We start from the raw sequence: 19,899 nt of genomic DNA on the forward strand, positions 1-19,899 counted from the left end.
AGGTGTATCCACGACCTAAGAAGGATTATTGAGGGTTATTATTGAGTATTGTAGTGAGGATATGATGTACTATTGATGGAGAGAGAGAGAGAGTCAGAGATAGTCAATTCTATCAAAATAGTGTGATTGTATGTGAGAGATTGAGAGAGAAGACTATGAAGACATTGAAGATGAATACTATGTGATTGATTTCCATTCAAAGATGGTGCATTCCTTTGCTTTCTTTGTTCTATTGATGGATTCTATGAAGATGTTGAAGGTTATGGTTGATTCTATCAAATCCGTGGGAGATCTACATGATGCTGCATGAAGATTTGTTGTGCCTGGTGTTCTTTTCTTCATTGTGATCATATAAAACCTAATAAAAAAGCTTGTTGATGTTACAAGATAGATTTTCTTGCAAGAGAATTCCCTTTTCCTTAGTGTTCCTCTTGGGGCACCATGTTTTCTGGTGCGCAGCCGGGGAATCTTGCCATCAACAAGCACCAGAAGAGGCTGAAAATGAAGGAAATGGCATTACCAAGAAGAGAAGAATTCAATGGATGTTTGTAAAGTTCCTTCTTCCACTGAAGGGTTGGAATTTCTCATAATCAAAGCCACTTTCCACAAGAAGTTCATCCCACAATGGCGGAAACATATCACCATCATGATGCATGCTCTATGTGGTGGACAGTTTCCTCTTCTTGTTGAAGCAGCAGAAACTTGCATCTTAGTGGTAAACTGTTTGGGAACAAACTGAAGAGCAGAAATAGAGAGAATGACCATGCATGGAAGATTTGACATTCATTGAGAAGTTTCTAGACATCATCAAGTGGGAGATTGTGAAGAAGCTTCAGGAGTCTTGGTTTGTGGAGGTTCACAAAAATAAGAAGGAAAAGAGTTGGAATTTGTTCGTAGATGCTCAACAGCAAGATACATGGGATGCTTGGTACACTGATAATCTTCTGTTTGTTCAATTAGCAACCCACTGGAAGTGGGTAGACAGAGTGTTTTTCACAACATACACTGTTGAAACCATCAGAAGTTGGCATTACTATGATGATGGCACCACCACAATGCTTAGACGTATGCATTTTGACACCTTCAGAACCGAATACCTTCCTCTGTGCAGTGGCATGAAAGCATAATTTAGAGACATTGAAAAGGAAGAAGTAGAAGAAATGTTGGCAAGACAATCCTCCAAAGACTGAAGCCTTCTATTATCCCTCTGTGGAGCACTAATAACATAGTGGAGCCAACCCCCTGATGAATGACGCAATAAAGAGGCAAGTGTTAGAACGAGTCCAGAAATACGTGAGAAGAGAGAAAGCAAAAATCAAAGCTGAGAACGAGCTCGCAGGAGAAGCCGCCTTTGACGCCCTTGCGGAACTCTTTACAGAAGTCCCAATGGCACATCAAGCCCTTCCTCCTCCTGCTGGAGGTCCACTTCCAAGCCAGATCCGTCCTGGAAATATTGATGGCCAGTGAATGTAGTCCCATTGCCAGTTTTTAAGGGAGAGTACAATGAAGACCCTGATCTTCATGTAGCAGAGTTTATGGTAGCATGTGTGGCTAACAATGCCAGAACCCCTGAGCATTGGTTAGCAATATTCCTCGCCACTTTCAAGGGCGCGGCGTTTCAGTGGTATGAGAGACAAGCAACAGGAACTTTTGGCACATGGGACGACCTGAAGTTGGTCTTCCTCACTAAATTCAAGCGTGAAGGTTTTGAAGAGCGGATGCGAGAGGAATTTATGAATTTAAGTCAGTCCTCTGGAGAAAGAGTAGAAGCTTATGTCTCACGAATGGAATCCATCCTGAAGAGATGGACTAACCATAATCTAGATGATGGCATTCAAAAGGGGGTGTTTCTCAGGGGATTACAACCAGAAGTCTGTAAGTTTGTGGAGCTGCAAAGACCGGCCACACTGCAAACTGCAACAGAAGGTGCAAGACTGTACGATGAAGTGGAAGCTAGATTGGTGATGAATCCAGGAAGAGGAGTCTTGGAGCCCCAAGAGGAACACCAAGGAAAAAGGGAATTCTCTTGCAAGAAAATCTATCTTGTATCATCAACAAGCTTTTTTATTAGGTGTTATATGATCACAATGAAGAAAAGAACACCAGGCACAACAAATCTTCATGCAACATCATGTAGATCTCCCACGGTTTTAATAGAATCAACCATATTCTTCAATATCTTCACAAAATCCATCAATATAAAAAAGAAAGCAAAGAAATACACCATCCTTGAATGGAAATATATCACATAGTATTCATCTTCAATATCTTCATAGTCTTCTCTCTCAATCTCTCATATACAATCACTCTATTTCAGTAGAATTGGCTATCTCTGACTCTCTCTCTCTCTCTCTCTCTCTCTCTCTCCATCAATAATACATCATATCCTCACTACAATATCTCAAAATCACTCTCAATAATCCTTCTTAGGTCGTGGATACCCCTCCCAAGAGGTATGTCTGATATAAAGAGTCACCAGAGCCACTACAGTGTCTTTTCATAGCTCACTACTGTCACTTCACTGCAATCTTCACTTGAGTCTTTAGCAGCTACTTCTTTCACTCTTTTCAGCTCTTTTGCACTTGTATTCACCTCTTTCCAAGGCTAGAAAACTTTCCCAAGCTACACTCTCATCCAACAGAATACATACAGAAGTATACAGAGCAGTACCAGAACAGCTACAGTACAGAACAGAACAGATACAGAAGCTCTACAAAAGACCTACAGAAGGTTATCAAAACCTCATAACTCATACTCAAACCATTCCAAACTCTCACAAACCATTGAATAAGCTTTCACAAGATCTCAATCTTCATCAACCATCAACCCATCCCTCCTAACAGAAGACAATCAGAACAAAACAGAACAAAACAGAAGCTATACAGAAGGTATACAGAACCAATCAGAACCTATCAAAACATCACAAAACCTCATATCTCAACTGATAAACATCATGAACTTCCAAAACACAATCAATATCATCCAAAACACTCTCAAACCACTTTCAAACCAATCAATCATCTCATAAAATCAACCATTCAGCTCTCAAAAACAACAAAAATTAGCCAAAAAACAAGTCATTTCAACACTCAACATAGAATTAACAAGTCTCCACGTAGATACATGTAGGACATCAACATGGTATCTGGCATGACAGAATCTTCAAACACCATCCTTACCACCTGTGTCAGCAACTCAGCAGACCAAGCCCCACTCCATCCATCCTTTGGAAGAGGTAAATCCATCGTGGAAAGCTTCATGTAGAAGGCCAACTTCTGTAATTGGTAGTGGACAAAGAAAGAATGGTCTGGTGGAACATATTCCTGAAACTGCTCAAATGTAGACCATAACAAATCCATTCTGGATTGCAATCTTTCCACTTTATCTTGGAATAGAGGACACAAGGTAGCCTATCTCTGAAGAGCAGCCAAGTCCTGCTATGAGAGAGAAGGGATCAAGGGAACATTAGGGCTTGGAGGAATAGACCGAGACTGTGCCAGTTAATCTTGCAACTGCTTGATTTGGGAAGCTTGTGATTCCACTGTATCATTAGCAGTCTGTAAGGCTGAAAGTTTATCATCTAAAAGAGTTTGGAACTGCTGTGCTTCTCTGGACATCCTCTCTTTCTCCTCTGAAAGGCTAGTAACCTCTGATTGAGCCTCTGTTAATTGAATCTTCAAAGAAGAGATCTCATCTCTTTGGGTTGCAACCAGTTGGGTTTGTTGCTCCATCTGCTTAAACAAATCTGCTAGGGTATCCTTAGCAGAGGCTAACTCGGATGTTGCCTTATGCAACTGGTTCTTAGACTGCATCAGTTCTTCATAAAAGGAAGCGTACAGCTATTGAACACAGGCTGTCACTGACAATTCAATGGAACTTTGAATGCCTTTACAGAGGAAAGGAATTGCATCTCTCGAGATTAGACTGTTTAGTGAGGGAACTGATATGTCCAACAAACCTTCGCGATGTGCTCTGAACATGTTATTACAAGTGAGATAACCAAGGAGAACACTGCTAGAGGTAGCAGGAATGGGCACTGAAGGAAGAACTGAAGGAGCTTTATCCGCTACCCGCTTCAAGCATTTGCACTGTATGACCAGGGGAGGCAGAGAATCATCATCCTCTATATCAATGGGTTCTGACTCATCTGAAGGTGGAGGAGGAGGAACTGGATCTAATGGAGGAGGTGGAGGCACACTCTTTTGTAAACCTGAATAAGTCAAGAAGGCAGACAAGTACGATCCATAGGTGACATTGGTAACATTACCCCTGGTGACTTTAACGAAATGTTGATCCATTTTAGTGAGGAGATAAGTGCTCCAATCAATAGTGACTCCTTTCAACACCATCCTTGAAGCTGTGAAAAGCTCTTTGGACAAGTACTGGGATGGCGTTTTGACAGGCATAAACCTGTCCTGGAGAAATTGACAGACCATCTTCCACACAGGATTAGTGATCATGAAAAAGGAAACTCCTGAAGATTTTATCACCTTCTTAACATCCAGCATTTCCCTTGTCTGTTTTTGTAACAGCTTCAAAATCTCTTCATTAGAGAAAAGCTGGCGAGTGGTAACAAAGGGTTCACCTTTGGAGGGAAGAGACAGAGCCTTCCCTAGACCTCAAGGTGTCAAAATCATAGAAATACCCTGGACCAGTCCCGACTTCTTGCTGTAGGAGGCCAGAAACTCATCACATATCGATGGATCCTCTGGAAGCAATGGAAAGGAGATAGCCACAAAAGCAACGAGTCCCGCCTTCGTGAGGGGCTCAAAAGTGAGTAGGGAAGAGTAATCCCTACTGACAAGTGGGACATACTGGATAGGGGGAGGAGCGTGAGAAGGCGCCATTCAGATGGTTATACACACACCACAAACACAGACAATCAAGGAGAATGCCTGCAAAGCAACATACAAAAAACCAAGGATAAGAGAACAACCAAAACAATAAAACGTGACTCGATCAACTATCCCCAAGAAAACCACAGCCTAAAAAAAATTCGACATGACCTTGAGACATATGCGACCGAAAGCTTCATGCTATGCATCATACAAACACCCAAATCCCCATATCAGGCAATAAAGAAAAAAAACTACACATCGTACCCTTAACCGTAACAAAGACACTAAACCAAAACATCACCACTACCCACACACATCAAGACCACAACTTTGATAAACGGGTGTTTGATCATGGAAATAACTCCAAAGACTGCGCATACCCATCCCACGAAACCGGGTTTATTAAAAAGGGAAAATTAAGTGTAGTGAGGGGGAATTAATTTAATGAAAGGTTCATTTTAATAAATTATTAAAAAATGGGTGAATTTTTATTAAGTGATAAACCTTATCAAGAAAATGACAGTTCCTTCTTAAAAATTTAATTACCAATTATTAGGTGAAAGCGGTGCTTTAATTCGAATCTCGGACTTCGATACCCAGATTAGGTCTCTAAATGCAAGTTCATTGATTACAAATTAAGGTGATGTGGAGCGTTTTTTTGCCAGCGCGTGCTCTTGCGACGACTGGTTTATTTTAATTAAAAATATTAAAGTGCCTCTTTAGCGCACTTAGCGCGTGCTAAGTGAACGGCGGGTTTAGTTTTATTAAAAAAAAATGGTGTGTTTAGCACTTATGCGCATACCATGGTGGTGTTTAGGTTCATTTTTTTAATTATTTGTTGGTTTGTTTGTTTTTTTTTTGTTTCTTGTTTGTGGGTTTTTTTTTTGAATTTTTGAATGAACCGTGGGTTTTGGGGTAGCTGAAAAAAATAACAAATAAAAGGGAAAATACTTGGTAGTGGGTGTATGGAAATGCAAAGAATGCGCTCTCCTCAATCCAGAAATATCTGGATTTTTTTTCTAGATGTTTAGTTGGTGTTTGGATGAAAAAGGTTTTTATTTTTTATTTATTTTTGATGAATTTAGGTGTTTCATGAAGTATTGTGACAGCTTAGAAAAATATGCAAAAAATAAGTAAAAAGGTTAATGAAATTGTTAGGAATTTTTCAAAAATTAATTTGAAATTTTTTAGCATTTTTAATGAATTTTTTTGCATTTTGTTGAGTAGGTTTAAAAGAAATTTGAATTGTAAAATGGTTTGATTTTTTGCACAAGCTTCTGAGGAAAGATGCAGAGTTTACTTGGACGGAAGAATGTGACAAAGCCTTCAACACTCTGAAGCAGTGTCTGATTGAGGCACCCATTCTGCAACCTCCTGATTGGACGAAAAAGTTTCATGTACACACTGATGCATCCATTGAAGGCTTAGGCACTGTCCTATGCCAAAAGAGCTCCTCGAAGCTGGATCAACTGATCTATTATGCAAGCCGAAAAGTCACTGATAGAGAACGGAACTATACAATGATAGAGCTGGAGTGCTTGGCAATGGTGTTTGCCCTAGAGAAGTTTCGCCATTACCTCCTATCTACCCACTTTAAATTTTATGTGGATCATGAGGCCCTGTCCTTCCTAATGAAGAAAGCAGACGTGAAAGGACAAATGATGAGATGGCTTCTTCTATTCCAGGAGTTCGACTTTGAGGTGATTACTAAGCCGGGTCGTTCCCATGTTCTGGCTGATCATCTATCGTGTATCCCACAAACTGCAGACGAGGAGCAGGATGATCCAGACCTCCCTAATACTTCCCTATTCCTAGTAGAAACTGTAACTCCCTTGTATGCAGACATTGCCAATCTGCTGGCAATGCAACAGTATCCTCCTGGCATTTCTAGTCGAGAGAGGAAGAAGCTTATGTTAGAATCAGCCCCCTACACCCTGCTAGGCGGCGCACTGTACAAGAAAGGCAAAGATGAAGTGCTCAGAAGATGTGTTGCAGGAGATGAGATTGGGATTGTTTTGAAGGCTTGCCATGACGAGCCATGTGGAGGCCACTTTGCAGGAGAAGCTACAGCCAGGAAGGCTTTGCTAGCAGGATACTGGTGGCCTACCCTTCATAAGGATGCCTATGATTACTGTAAAAGATGTGATGCTTGTCAGCGAGGATGGGGAAACCTACCAAGGCAAGTGCCATGCCACTGCAACCTATCCTTTCTTTAAAGCCTTTCGAGAAGTGGGGCATCGACTTCATAGGTCCAATCGATCCTCCTACCAGAAGGAAACAAAACTGATACATCCTTGTATGTACGGATTATGTTACAAAGTGGTGTGAAGCTAAAGCCCTAAAGCGGGACGATGGTAATAGCGTGGCCCTATTCATGTACGAGAATATCATCACCCGTTTTGGCAGTCCCTTAGAGCTGGTAAGTGACAGAGGCACTCATTTCATTAATAAAGTCATGGAAGAGTTGACAGAGCTGTATAAGATCCGCCATTGCAAATCCACTCTTATTACCCCAGAGCCAACGGCTAAGTCGAAGTCACGAATCGCATCCTCTGCTCAATTCTGACAAGAACGATTGCCGCACATCGTCGTAATTGGGATGATCGACTTACAGAGGCCCTCTGGGCATACAGAACCTCCCATAAAGCAGCAACAGGGCAGACACCTTTCCAGCTGGTGTATGGTATAGAAGCTGTTTTCCCTGTTGAATTGGAATTATCCTCTTTGAGAGTGGCTATCAAAGAGCGTTTGGGGGACGATGATTCACTGCAATGCCGTCTCCTGCACCTGAAATGTTTGGACAAAACTCGCAGGATGGCTCTACAGTGCATGGAAGCCACGCAAGCTCGACGCAAGGCTTACCATGACAGCTTCATCAAGCACAAGGAGTTCAAATAAGGTGATTTGGTCCTAGCCTATGATTCACAATTTGTCAAGTTTCCTGGCAAGCTTCAATAGCGGTGGATGGGGCCATATAAGGTACTTGCTATCAACCCTAATGGCTTTGTCCAAGTGCAGACCATTGATGCCTCTGATGATCCCTTTCTGATCAATGGATATCGCCTGAAGAAGTACTTTCCTCCTTGGGGATCTTGACAATCATGGTCATCTGATCCTTTCCCTCGTTGGCGCGGCACTGTACTTCTTATGATGCTACTTCTGATAGCCGTTCTTCGGCCACTCCTGATGAGGTGGACACAACCCTCTGTCCCCTCAACCCTACCTTCCAGCCTTGATATCTTATTCTCTATTTTCCACTAGCGACAGTGGCGAGGTTGGTTCTGACAAATGGTATTTCTACCATTCCCTTGCTTAATTCAAAGAAAAAAAAAAGAAAAAAAATATACATATCGGTTATGGGAGAAAATGACTTAGGTCCCTGTCATGCTGACCTATTCTTCGAGAAAAGGTGGAAACACCCTCGGGAGTAGGAGAAAAAAAAAAGAAAAGAAGGAAAAAAAAAACAACAAGAAAAGAAAAAAAACAAAACTGTTATGGGAGAAAATGACTTAGGTCCCTGTCATGCCGACCTATTCTTCGAGAAAAGGTGGAAACACCCTCGGGAGTAGGAGGAAAAAAAAAAGAAAAGAAAAAAAAAACAACAAGAAAAGAAAAAAAACAAAACTGTTATGGGAGAAAATGAAGAAATTCCCTGTCATAGCAGGCCTCGTTCCAAGAAAAGGTGGCAAACATCCTTCGGCTGTGGAAAAGGTGGCAACACCCAGCAGTCCAGAAAGTGGATTCATTCATGGATATCCCTAGGATCGAGTTCCGAAGCTGCCTCCCTTGGTACGCTGTGTCCTGGGCCTCTCTGTAGAGCGTCTAACTGTCCTCTAGCAGACGCCATGTCCTATCCAACTCAACGTTCGATTTGATGGCTACCTCCCTGGGTATGCCTCTTCAACAACTGACGACGCAATCTTCATCGACAAACCCCTTGAGTAACGTGAGCTTTCATCCTAACCGGATGGGAAAGTGAGTATGGTTGCCCTTTGTAATTATCAACAACGAGTGAGACAGAGGGTGGGTCGAGAGACCAGTCTTTTCCCTTCAAATCAAATGAGAGATGAGAAGTGTGAATGAAGTATTGCACGCACGGGACGGGCCTCTCAATGCACAAAGCACCATTTGTTTCTGTGCACTGCACTATAACGCTCCCTGGCCTTCCTTCTCGCACCGTATGCTGGCACAGGGTGGGATGCACAATTGCACCATCAAATGCGCACAAGGCATACAACCTTTGCACAAGTGACCGTGAGGATTACATCAATGGGTTTCAGGACATGGTTGCCCTCCTGTATCTATCAACAGAGTGTGAGACAAAGGGTGGGCTGAGTGTGACTGGAGTTTCTTCAATCAATTACCGAGCGGTGAGATTGAGGAACGTTACAACATTTGGAGTCAGGTATGTTCCCGTAGGTTAGTGGGTGCTGACAAAGCTGCGATCTTTTCGATCTTTGCAGGGTCTGTTGATATCCCTTGTGCAGAGACAATGTGGCCCAACAGAACTCCAGAAGAGACCCCAAAGATGCATTTGTCGGGGTTAAGGGAAATCCCATACTCCCGGCATCGGTCAAAGCATTGTTCCAAGTGTCCCTAGTGTTCACGGATCAAACTATAGACACAGAAGTCATCCAAATATACCTCAGTAAAGTCGTACAGATGATTTTGGAATGCGGCTATCATGACTCACTGGAAGGTAGCAGGGGCATTGCAGAGTCCAAACGACATCACTCGGTAAGCGTAGGTCCCCCATTCTGTGGTGAAGGTTGTTTTGGACTGGTCTTCTTCTACGATTTGGACTTGGTTGTATCCGCTGAATCCATCCAGAAGGGAAGAAAGCTCATGTCCTGCCACTATGTCCAATAGTTGGTCTGTGAAAGAGATAGGGAAGTGATCCTTCTTCATCTTGGAATTGAGGTTGCGGAAATCCACACATATACGAAGCTTGCCATTCTTCTTCGGTACAACCACGATGGGTGAAACCCATTCACTATTTGCCACTGGATAGATGAACTCGGCTTCCAGAAGCTTCAGCAGCTCTGCTTTTACCAATGTGGAATAATTCGGGTTCATTCGCCTCTGTCGTTGCCGTACTGGCTTGGCATCAGGCTCCAAGTCAATATGATGCTGACATATTGTGGGATCAATCCCCTTTAGGTCTTTGTAGGACTATGCAAACACGTCCAAATTCTATTTCAACAAGTTGTACAAGGTTGATAACTCCTCTTTTGGGAGGTTGCTACCCACCTTCAAGTGGCATTCAGTGCCATCGGCATCCACAAAGGTTAACTGCCTTTCACCTTCTACTTCACGGATGAAGGTCCCACGGACTGCTTCTGGATACAGATCCGACTTCTTCAAGGGGGTGGTGTCCTCTTCGGATGTCCCACTAGACCCAACTTCTTCTTTTGATGGAGACTTAGGTACTCCTTAAGATGTTGGAATGGGATTATAGCCGTTTCGGGTTTGGTTTCAAGATTAATTACCTCTTGGATTGAAGACTCATCGTCTAATGACACATCCATGAATGTCACATAACAGGGACCCTCTGATGCCTGTTGGGTTGGTGAGACTGGTGCTTGTTGGCACAGTGCATCATCATCATCTTTTCTTGGCAAGGATGGGTTAGGACGGCAAGAGCCACTGCTGAAAGACGGCTTATTCTTCTTAATCCATTTCTTATAAAGATTTTGCATATAAGAAGATCCATTTACCAGACCAAATGATACCATCATCATTCTGTCCCATAGCATGAGCTCGACTGCTTCTGATGCTTCTGGAACTTCTTCTTCATATATATCCTCTTCGGGTGGGATAGACTCTTCCATCTTGCTTTCATAACCTTCTTCGTCCATATCATCTCCATCCTCTTCTGTCTTTGTCTCTGTCTCTGCTATGGCCATGTAATAGGGAGAGCAGTACATCCATGCTTCTATCTCATTGTCAGAAGTGATTTTGGAAATCGTTCCTGGTTCAGGCAGGAAGTATTCATCCATTGATAATGGCTTTGCATCTTTTGGGAGTCGGCTTACAGTATCCACTGTTAAGGAACGTGCCACTATTTTCTTGGGAAGGATATGTTTGACAACATCTTCATCTGCTGATGTTCCATTTGTAGCCTCATTAGGCGAGTCAGAAGATAATTCCAAGGAGGTGGATCCATGTCCTTTTTGAGCACCATATAGCTTCAGTACCACTTTGTTGGGTCCTCTACCCAAGGTCAAGGTTCCTTTGAACCAATCCGTCCTTGCTCTGGCTTCAAAAAGCCATGGTCTACCCAGTAACAGAGGGTAGGATGTACCATAAGAGTTTGGCTTCACCACCAGATAGGTTAGCCAATAATCTCTTCCAGCCACTGTAGTCTTCACATACGGGAGAATGCCCAAAGGCTTAATTCTGCTTTGATCCGCCAGTCTGATGAGCCATTGGGTTGGTTGCACACCTTGTAGGCCTAGATCCTTCATTGTCACATCCGTCATAATGTTCACTGATGAACCTCGTTCAATCAGTGCATTTGCAATGAAGCAGCCTTCAATCCACACGCCAGTCTCTGGGGTACTCGGATCTAGGAAGGCGTTAGCTACGTCCACTTCTTTGATAGGTGCTGGAGCTTTGTTGGACTTTGCTGCTATTGAGGGAGCAATCCTTAAGCCACGTCTTCTTGTCAGTATACTTTTGAACCTTTTTCGGCAACTGGGAGACAACATCAATAATTGTCGAAATGTGAGGTTTGGTTTAAAGGTATCTAGATCTCTGACCAGATCATATTCCTTAATAGGATCCATTGGCTTCTCTAATCAGTTAGGGAATGGGGCAACACCCATTTTCATTTTCCCTCTTTCTTTCAACAGAGGAATCATAGGAACTTCTTCTGCCCCTTGTGGCACCTCCTCCTCTTCTATCTCCTGGACCTCTGGTCCTGTCTCTGGAACTGTCTCTGTAACTCTTTGTGGCACTGTAGTGCTCCGTACGGCACTGTCAGGCTCTATTCTGTTCTGTTCTTCTGGTGGAAGATTGAACTTCACTGTTCTGGCAAGAGGATTATTTTCTTTCTGGATAGGTGGTTCCTTCTTCTTTGCACGCGTGATGGCAGCAACTTCCAATTCTACTAAATTGGAGGTAGGCTCTTGGGCCTTAGCCGGACTATCAGTAGCATTGTTTTTCACTGCGGCTGGACTTGGACAGTCTTTTGTAGTGTGGCCTTCTCCTTTGCATCGACTGCATAAGGGCTTGTAATCCATTGACCTTCTGGGATTTGGACAATTTGGTGAGATGTGTCCCTTTTCTCTGCATATGTAACACTCTACTTCTGATCTTTGACCACCACCAGACTGTCTTCCTCTGTAACTTTGGGATGGAAATCTTTTGGGTCCAAAATTAGGACCAAACTCTCTAGGCTTGGGTCCAATATCCTGTGTTATTATTTTGGATTCCAGCAAGTTGAATCTTGCGTCTTCTTCCTTCCTTCTCCTATCATGCATCTCTTTCAGAGAGCAAATGTCCTCTGTATGGTTCTTCCGTAAACAGTAGGAACAGAAGGCTCCAGGAATGGTGGGTTTTTGTGTACATTCAGTGGCTAAATGGCTTGCTTGATGACACTTACCACACCAAGTATTTGACCGTATCACATCTCTTCGTGCTCCTGCAACGTTGAATATGCTAACGGTATTCACTTTCAGTGTCTGCAGCCCCTCTGTAATCACATCCATCAACTCCTTTTTGATATTTGCAACTGAGTTGGATAAATAATCCTTCAAGCTTTCTCCTCCTGAGGTACTGGCAGTAGGGTTTTGAGGAGTCTCTGTAATCATTGCATAAACAGGTTGGGCTGGTGCAGAGGGGTCTCTGCTCTGATTCTGATTCAGAGCTCCTGTTTGAACTGTTGGCTGTTGGCTCCAGTTGGTAGGGTTCCACTGTTGCTACTAATTTGGCATTGGGGAAATTGGTTGGGACCATTGTTGTTGTGGTTGAACCATCATTGGAGGCATTGATTGTGGCCACTGTGGATTTGGTGCACTGTACTGTGATACTGGGGGCATCTGTTGGTAGGGGTAGGGAACTGTCCCTGGGACTGCATTTGGTGGGTACATCATTCCTGGCATCAGAGGAGGTAGGACTCCTCTTCCTAGATTCATCACCAATCTAGCTTCCACTTCATCGTACAATCTTGCACCTTCTGTTGCAGCTTGCAATGTAGCTGGTCTTTGCAGCTCCACAAACTTACAGACTTCTGGTTGTAATCCTCTGAGAAACACCCCCTTCTGAATGCCATCGTCTAGATTATGGTTAGTCCATCTCTTTAGGATGGATTCCATTCGTGAGACATAAGCTTCTACTCTTTCTCCAGAGGACTAACTTAGGTTCATAAATTCCTCTCGCATCCGCTCTTTAAAACCTTCACGCCTGAATTTAGTGAGGAAGGCCAACTTCAGGTCATCCCATGTGCCAAAAGTTCCTGCTGCTTGTCTCTCATACCATTGAAATGCCGCACCCTTGAAAGTGGCAGGAAATATTACCAACCAATGCTCAGGGGTTCTGGCATTGTTAGCCACACATGCTACCATAAACTCTGCTACATGAAGATCGGGGTCTTCATTGTACTCTCCCTTAAAAACTGGCAATGGAACTACATTCGCTGGCCTATCAACAATATTTCTAGGACGAATCTGGCTTGGAAGTGGACCTCCAGCAGCCAGGAGGAGGAAGGGCTTGATGTGCCATTGGGACTTCTGTAAAGAGTTCCGCAAGGGCGTCAAAAGCAGCTTCTGCTGCGAGCTTGTTTTCGGCTCTGATTTTTGCTTTCTCTCTTCTCATGTACCTCTAGACTCGTTCTAACACTTGCCTCTTTATTGCGTCATTCATCAGGGGGTTGGTTCCACTCTGTTGTTAGTGCTCCAAAGAGGGTTAACAGAAGGCTTCAGTCTATGGAGGACTCTCTTGCCAATATTTCTTCTACTTCTTCCTTTTCAACATCTCTGAATTCTGCTTTCATGCCATTGCACAGAGGAAGGTATTCGGTTCTGAAGGTGTCAAAATGCATACGTCTAAGCATTGTGGTGGTGCCATCATCATAATAATGCCAGCTTCTGATGGTTTCAACAGTGTATGTTGTGAAAAACACTCTGTCTACCAACTTCCAGTGGGTTGCTAATTGAACAAACAGAAGATTGTCAGAACACCAAGCATCCCATGTATCTTGCTGTTGAGTATCTACGAACAAATTCCAACTCTTTTCCTTCTTGTCTTTGTGAACCTCCACAGACCAAGACTCCTGAAGCTTCTTCACAATCTCCCACTTAATGATGTCTGGAAACTTCTCAATGAATGCCAAATCTTCCATGGATGGTCATTCTCTCTGTTTTTTCTCTTCAGTTTGTCCCCAAACAGTTTGCCACCAAGATGCAAGTTTCTGCTGCTTCAACAAGAAGAGGAAACTGTCCACTACATAGAGCATGCATCATGATGGTGATGTGTTTCTGCCATTGTGGGATGAACTTCTTGTGGAAAGTGGCTATGATTATGAGAAATTCCAACTCTTCAGTGGAAGAAGGAACTTTACAAACATCCATTGAACTCTTCTCTTCTTGGCAATGCCATTTCCTTCATTTTCAGCCTCTTCTGGTGCTTGTTGATGGCAATATTCCCCGGCTGCGCACAAAAAACATGGAGCCCCAAGAGGAACACCAAGGAAAAAGGGAATTCTCTTACAAAAAAATCTATCTTGTATCATCAACAAGCTTTTTTATTAGGTGTTATATGATCACAATGAAGAAAAGAACACCAGGCACAACAAATCTTCATGCAACATCATGTAGATCTCCCACGGTTTTGATAGAATCAACCATATTCTTCAACATCTTCACAAAATCCATCAATATAACAAAGAAAGCAAAGAAATACACCATCCTTGAATGGAAATATATCACATAATATTCATCTTCAATATCTTCATAGTCTTCTCTCTCAATCTCTTATATACAATCACTCTGTTTCAGTAGAATTGGCTATCTTTGACTCTCTCTCTCTCTCTCTCTCCATCAATAATACATCATATCCTCACTAAAATATCTCAAAATCACTCTCAATAATCCTTCTTAGGTTGTGGATACCCCTCCCAAGAGGTATGCCTGATATGAAGAGTCACCAGAGCCACTATAATGTCTTTTCATAGCTCACTACTATCACTTCACTGCAATCTTCACTTGAGTCTTCAGCGGCTACTTCTTTCACTTCTTTCAACTCTTTTGCACTTGTATTCACCTCTTTCCAAGGCTAGAAAACTTACCCAAGCTACACTCTCATCCAACAGAACATATACAGAAGCATACAGAACAATCACAGAACAGTACCAGAACAGCTACAGTACAGAACAGAACAGAGACAGAAGCTCTACAGAAGACCTACAGAAGGTTATCAAAACCTCATAACTCATACTCAAACCATTCCAAACTCTCACAAACCATTCAATAAGCTTTCACAAGATCTCAATCTTCATCAATCATCAACCCATTCCTCCTAACAGAAGACAATCAGAACAAAATAGAACAAAACAGAAGCTATACAGAAGGTATACAGAACCTATCAAAACATCACAAAACCTCATATCTCTACTGATAAACATCATGAACTTCCAAAACACAATCAATATCATCCAAAACACTCTCAAACCACTTTCAAACCAATCAATCATCTCATAAAATCAACCATTCAGCTATCAAAAAACAAAAAAATCAGCCAAAAAACAAGTCATTTCAACACTCAACAAGTCCTACCTCCTCTGATGTCAAGAATGATGTACCCACCAAATGCAGTCCCAGGGACAGTCCCCTACCCCTACCAATAGATGCCCCCAGTATCACAGTACAGTGCACCAAATCCACAGTGGCCAGAATCAATGCCTCAAATGATGGTTCAACCACAACAACAATGGTCCCAACCAATTTCCCCAATGCCAAATCAACAGCAACAGAGGAACCCTACCAACTGGAGCCAACAGCCCAACAGTTCAAACAGGAGCTCTGAATTGGAATCAGAACAAAGACCCCTCTGCACCAGCCCAACCTATTTATGCAGTGATTACAGAGACTCCTCAAAACCCTACTACCAGTGCCTCAGGAGGAGAAAGCTTGAAGGATTATTTATCCAACTCAGTTGCAAATATAAAGAGGAGTTGATGGATGTGATTACAGAGCAGCTATAGACACTGAAAGTGAATACCGGTAGCATATCTAACGTTGCAGGGGCATGAAGAGATGTGATGCGATCAAATACTTGGTGTGGTAAGTGTCATCAAGCAGGCCATTTAGCCACTGAATGTACACAAAAACCAACCATTCATGGAGCTTTTTGTTCTTATTGTTTGCGGAAGAACCATACAGAGGATATTTGCTCTTTGAAGGAGATGCATGATAGGAGAAGGAAGGAAGAAGACGCAAGATTCAACTTGCTCGAATCCAAAATGACAACACAGGATATTGGACGCAAGCCTAGAGAGTTTGGTCCTAATTTCGGACCTATAAGATTTCCCTCCCAAAGTTACAGAGGAAGGCAGTCTGTCAGAGATCAGAAGTGGAGTGTTATAGATGCGGAGAAAAGGGACATATTTCACCAAATTGTCCAAATCCCAGAAGGTCAGTGGATTACAAGCCCTTATGCAGTCGATGCAAAGGAGAAGGCCACACTACAAAAGACTGTTCAAGCCCAGCCCAATGAAAAACAGTGCTACTGATAATTTGGCCAAGGCCCAAGAGCCTACCTCCAATTTAGTGGAATTGGAAGTTGCTGCCATCACCCGTGCAAAGAAGAAGGAACCACCTATCTAGAAAGAAAATAATCCTCCTGCCAGAACAATGAAGTTCAATCTTCCACCAGAAGAACAGGAGAGAACAGAGTCTGACAGTGCCTTAGAGAGCACTACAGTGCCACAGAGAGTCACAGAGACAGTTCCAGAGACAGGACCAGAGGTCCAGGAGATAGAAGAGGAGGAAGTGCCACAAGTGGCAGAAGAAGTCCCCATGATGCCCTTGTTGGAAGAAAAAAGGAAAATGAAAATGGTTGTTGCCCCATTCCCTAACCGGTTAGAGAAGCCAGTGGATCCTATTAAGGAATACGATCTGGTCAGAGATCTAGATACCTTTGAACCAAACCTCACATTCCGACAATTGTTGGTGTTGTCTCCCAGTTGCCGAAAAAGGTTCAAAAGTATACTGACAAGAAGACGTGGCTTAAGGATTGCTCTCTCAACAGCAACAAAGTCCAACAAAGCTTCAGAGCCTGTAAAAGAAGTGGATGTGGCTAATGCCTTCCTAGATCTGGGTACCCCAGAGACTAGCGTGTGGATAGAAGGCTGCTTTATTGCAAATGCACTGATTGATGGTGGGTCATCAGTGAACATTATGATGGATGTGACAATGAAGGATCTAGGCCTACAAGGTGTGCAACCAACCCAATGGCTCATCAGACTGGCGGATCAGAGCAGAATTAAGCCTTTGGGCATTCTCCCGTATGTGAAGACTACAGTGGCTGGAAGAGATTATTGGCTAACCTATCTGGTGGTGAAGCCAAACTCTTATGGTACATCCTACCCTCTGTTACTGGGTAGACCATGGCTTTTTGAAGCCAGAGCAAGGAAGGATTGGTTCAAAGGAACCTTGACCTTGGGTAGAGGACCCAACAAAGTGGTGCTGAAGCTATATGGTGCTCAAAAAGGACATGGATCCACCTCCTTGGAATTATCTTCTGACTCGCCTAATGAGGCTACAGATGGAACATCAGTAGACGAAGATGTTGTCAAACAGATCCTTCCCAAGAAAATAGTGGCACGTTCCTTAACAGTGGATACTGTAAGCCGACTCCCAAAAGATGCAAAGCCATTATCAATGGGTGAATATTTCCTGCCTGAACCAGGAACGATTTTCAAAATCACTTCTGACAGTGAGATAGAAGCATGGATGTACTGCTCTCCCTGTTACATGGACAGAGCAGAGCTAGAGACAGAGGCAGAAGATGAAACAGAGAACATGTTCTTCTCTTACAGAGCTCCTACAGAGACAAAGACAGAGACAGAGATAGAGACAGAGACAGAGACAGAGACAGAAGAGGATGGAGATGATATGGAAGAAGAAGGTTATGAACGCAAGATGGAAGAGTCTATCCCACCTGAAGAGGATACATATGAAGAAGAAGTTCCAGAATCATCAGAAGCAGACGAGCTCATGCTGTGGGACATAATGGCGATGGTACCATTTGGTCTGGTAAATGGATTTTCTCATATGCAAAATCTTTATAAGAAATGGTTAAAGAAGACCAAATCGTCTTTCAGTAGTGGCTCTTGCCGTCCTCAACCATCCTTGCCAAAGAAAGATGATGATGCACTGTGCCAACAAGCACCAGTCTCACAATTCCAACAGGCATTAGAGGGTCCCTGTTATGTGACATTCCTGGATGCGTCATCAGAAGATGAGCCTTCAAGCCAAGAGGTAACTAATCTTGAAACCAAACCCGAAATAACTCTAATCCCATTTCAACATCTCAAGGAGCAACCTAAGTCTCCACCAAAAGAAGAAGTTGGGTTTAGTGGGACATTAGAAGAGGATACCACCCCCTTGAAGGAGTCGGATCTGTATCCAGAAGCACTCTGTGGGACCTTCATCCGTGAAGTAGAAGGTGAAAGGCAGTTAACTTTTGTGGATGCATATGGCACTGAACGCCACTTGAAGGTGGGTAGCAGCCTACCGGAAGAGGAGTTGTCAAGTTTGTACAACTTGCTGAAAGAGAATTTGGACGTGTTTGCGTGGTCCTACAAAGACCTAAAGGGGATTGATCCCACAATAAGTCAGCATCATATTGACTTGGAGCCTGATGCCAAGCCAGTACAGCAATGACAGAGGCGAATGAACCCGAATTATTCCACATTGGTGAAAGTAGAGCTGCTAAAGCTTCTGGAAGCCGAGTTCATCTATCCAGTAGCAAATAGTGAATGGGTTTCACCAATCGTAGGAGTACCCAAGAAGAATGGCAAATTGCGAATCTGTGTGGATTTCCGCAAGTTGAATTCCAAGACAAAGAAGGATGACTTTCCTATCCCTTTCACAGACCAGCTGTTAGACACGGTGGCAGGACATGAGCTTTATTCCCTTCTGGATGGATTCAGCGGATACAACCAAGTGCAGATAGCAGAAGAAGACCAATCCAAAATAACCTTCACCACAGAATGGGGGACCTATGCTTACCGAGTGATGCCGTTTGGACTCTGCAATGCCCCTGCTACTTTCTAGCGAGTCACGATGGCCGCATTCCAAAATCATCTGCACGACTTTATTGAGGTATATTTGGATGACTTTTGTGTCTATAGTTTGATCCATGAACACTGGGGACACTTGGAACAATGCTTTGACTGATGCCGGGAGTATGGGATTTTCCTCAACCCTGACAAATGCATCTTTGGGGTCTCTTCTGGAGTTTTGTTGGGCCACATTGTCTCTACACAAGGGATATCAACAGACCCTACAAAGATCGAATAGATCGCAGCTTTGACATCACCCACCAACCTCAAACAGTTGAGGGGATTCCTAGGCATGTGGGTTACTACAGAAGGTTCATAGCCCATTTTGCAACAAAGGCAACCTCCTTGCACAAGCTTCTGAGGAAAGATGTAGAGTTTGTTTGGACAGAAGAATGTGACAAAGCCTTCAACACTCTGAAGCAGTGTCTAATTGAGGCACCCATTCTGCAGCCTCCTGATTGGACGAAAGAGTTTCATGTACACACTGATGCATCAGTTGAAGGGCTAGGTGCTGTCCTATGTCAAAAGGGCCCCTCGAAATTAGATCAACCGATCGATTTGCCCTAGAGAAGTTTCGCCACTACCTACTGTCTACCCACTTCAAATTTTATGTGGATCATGAGGCCCTGTCCTTCCTGATGAACAAAGCAGACGTGAAAGGACAAATGATGAGATGGCTCCTTCTATTTCAGGAGTTCGACCTTGAGGTGATTACTAAGCCTGGTCGTTCCCATGTTTTGGCTGATCATCTATTGCGTATCTCACAGACTGCAG

Source organism: Lygodium microphyllum, chromosome 9 (assembly GCF_053477565.2).
Source record: "Lygodium microphyllum isolate KBCC chromosome 9, Lygodium_microphyllum_v1.1.10, whole genome shotgun sequence".
Classification (NCBI taxonomy): Eukaryota; Viridiplantae; Streptophyta; class Polypodiopsida; order Schizaeales; family Lygodiaceae; genus Lygodium; species Lygodium microphyllum.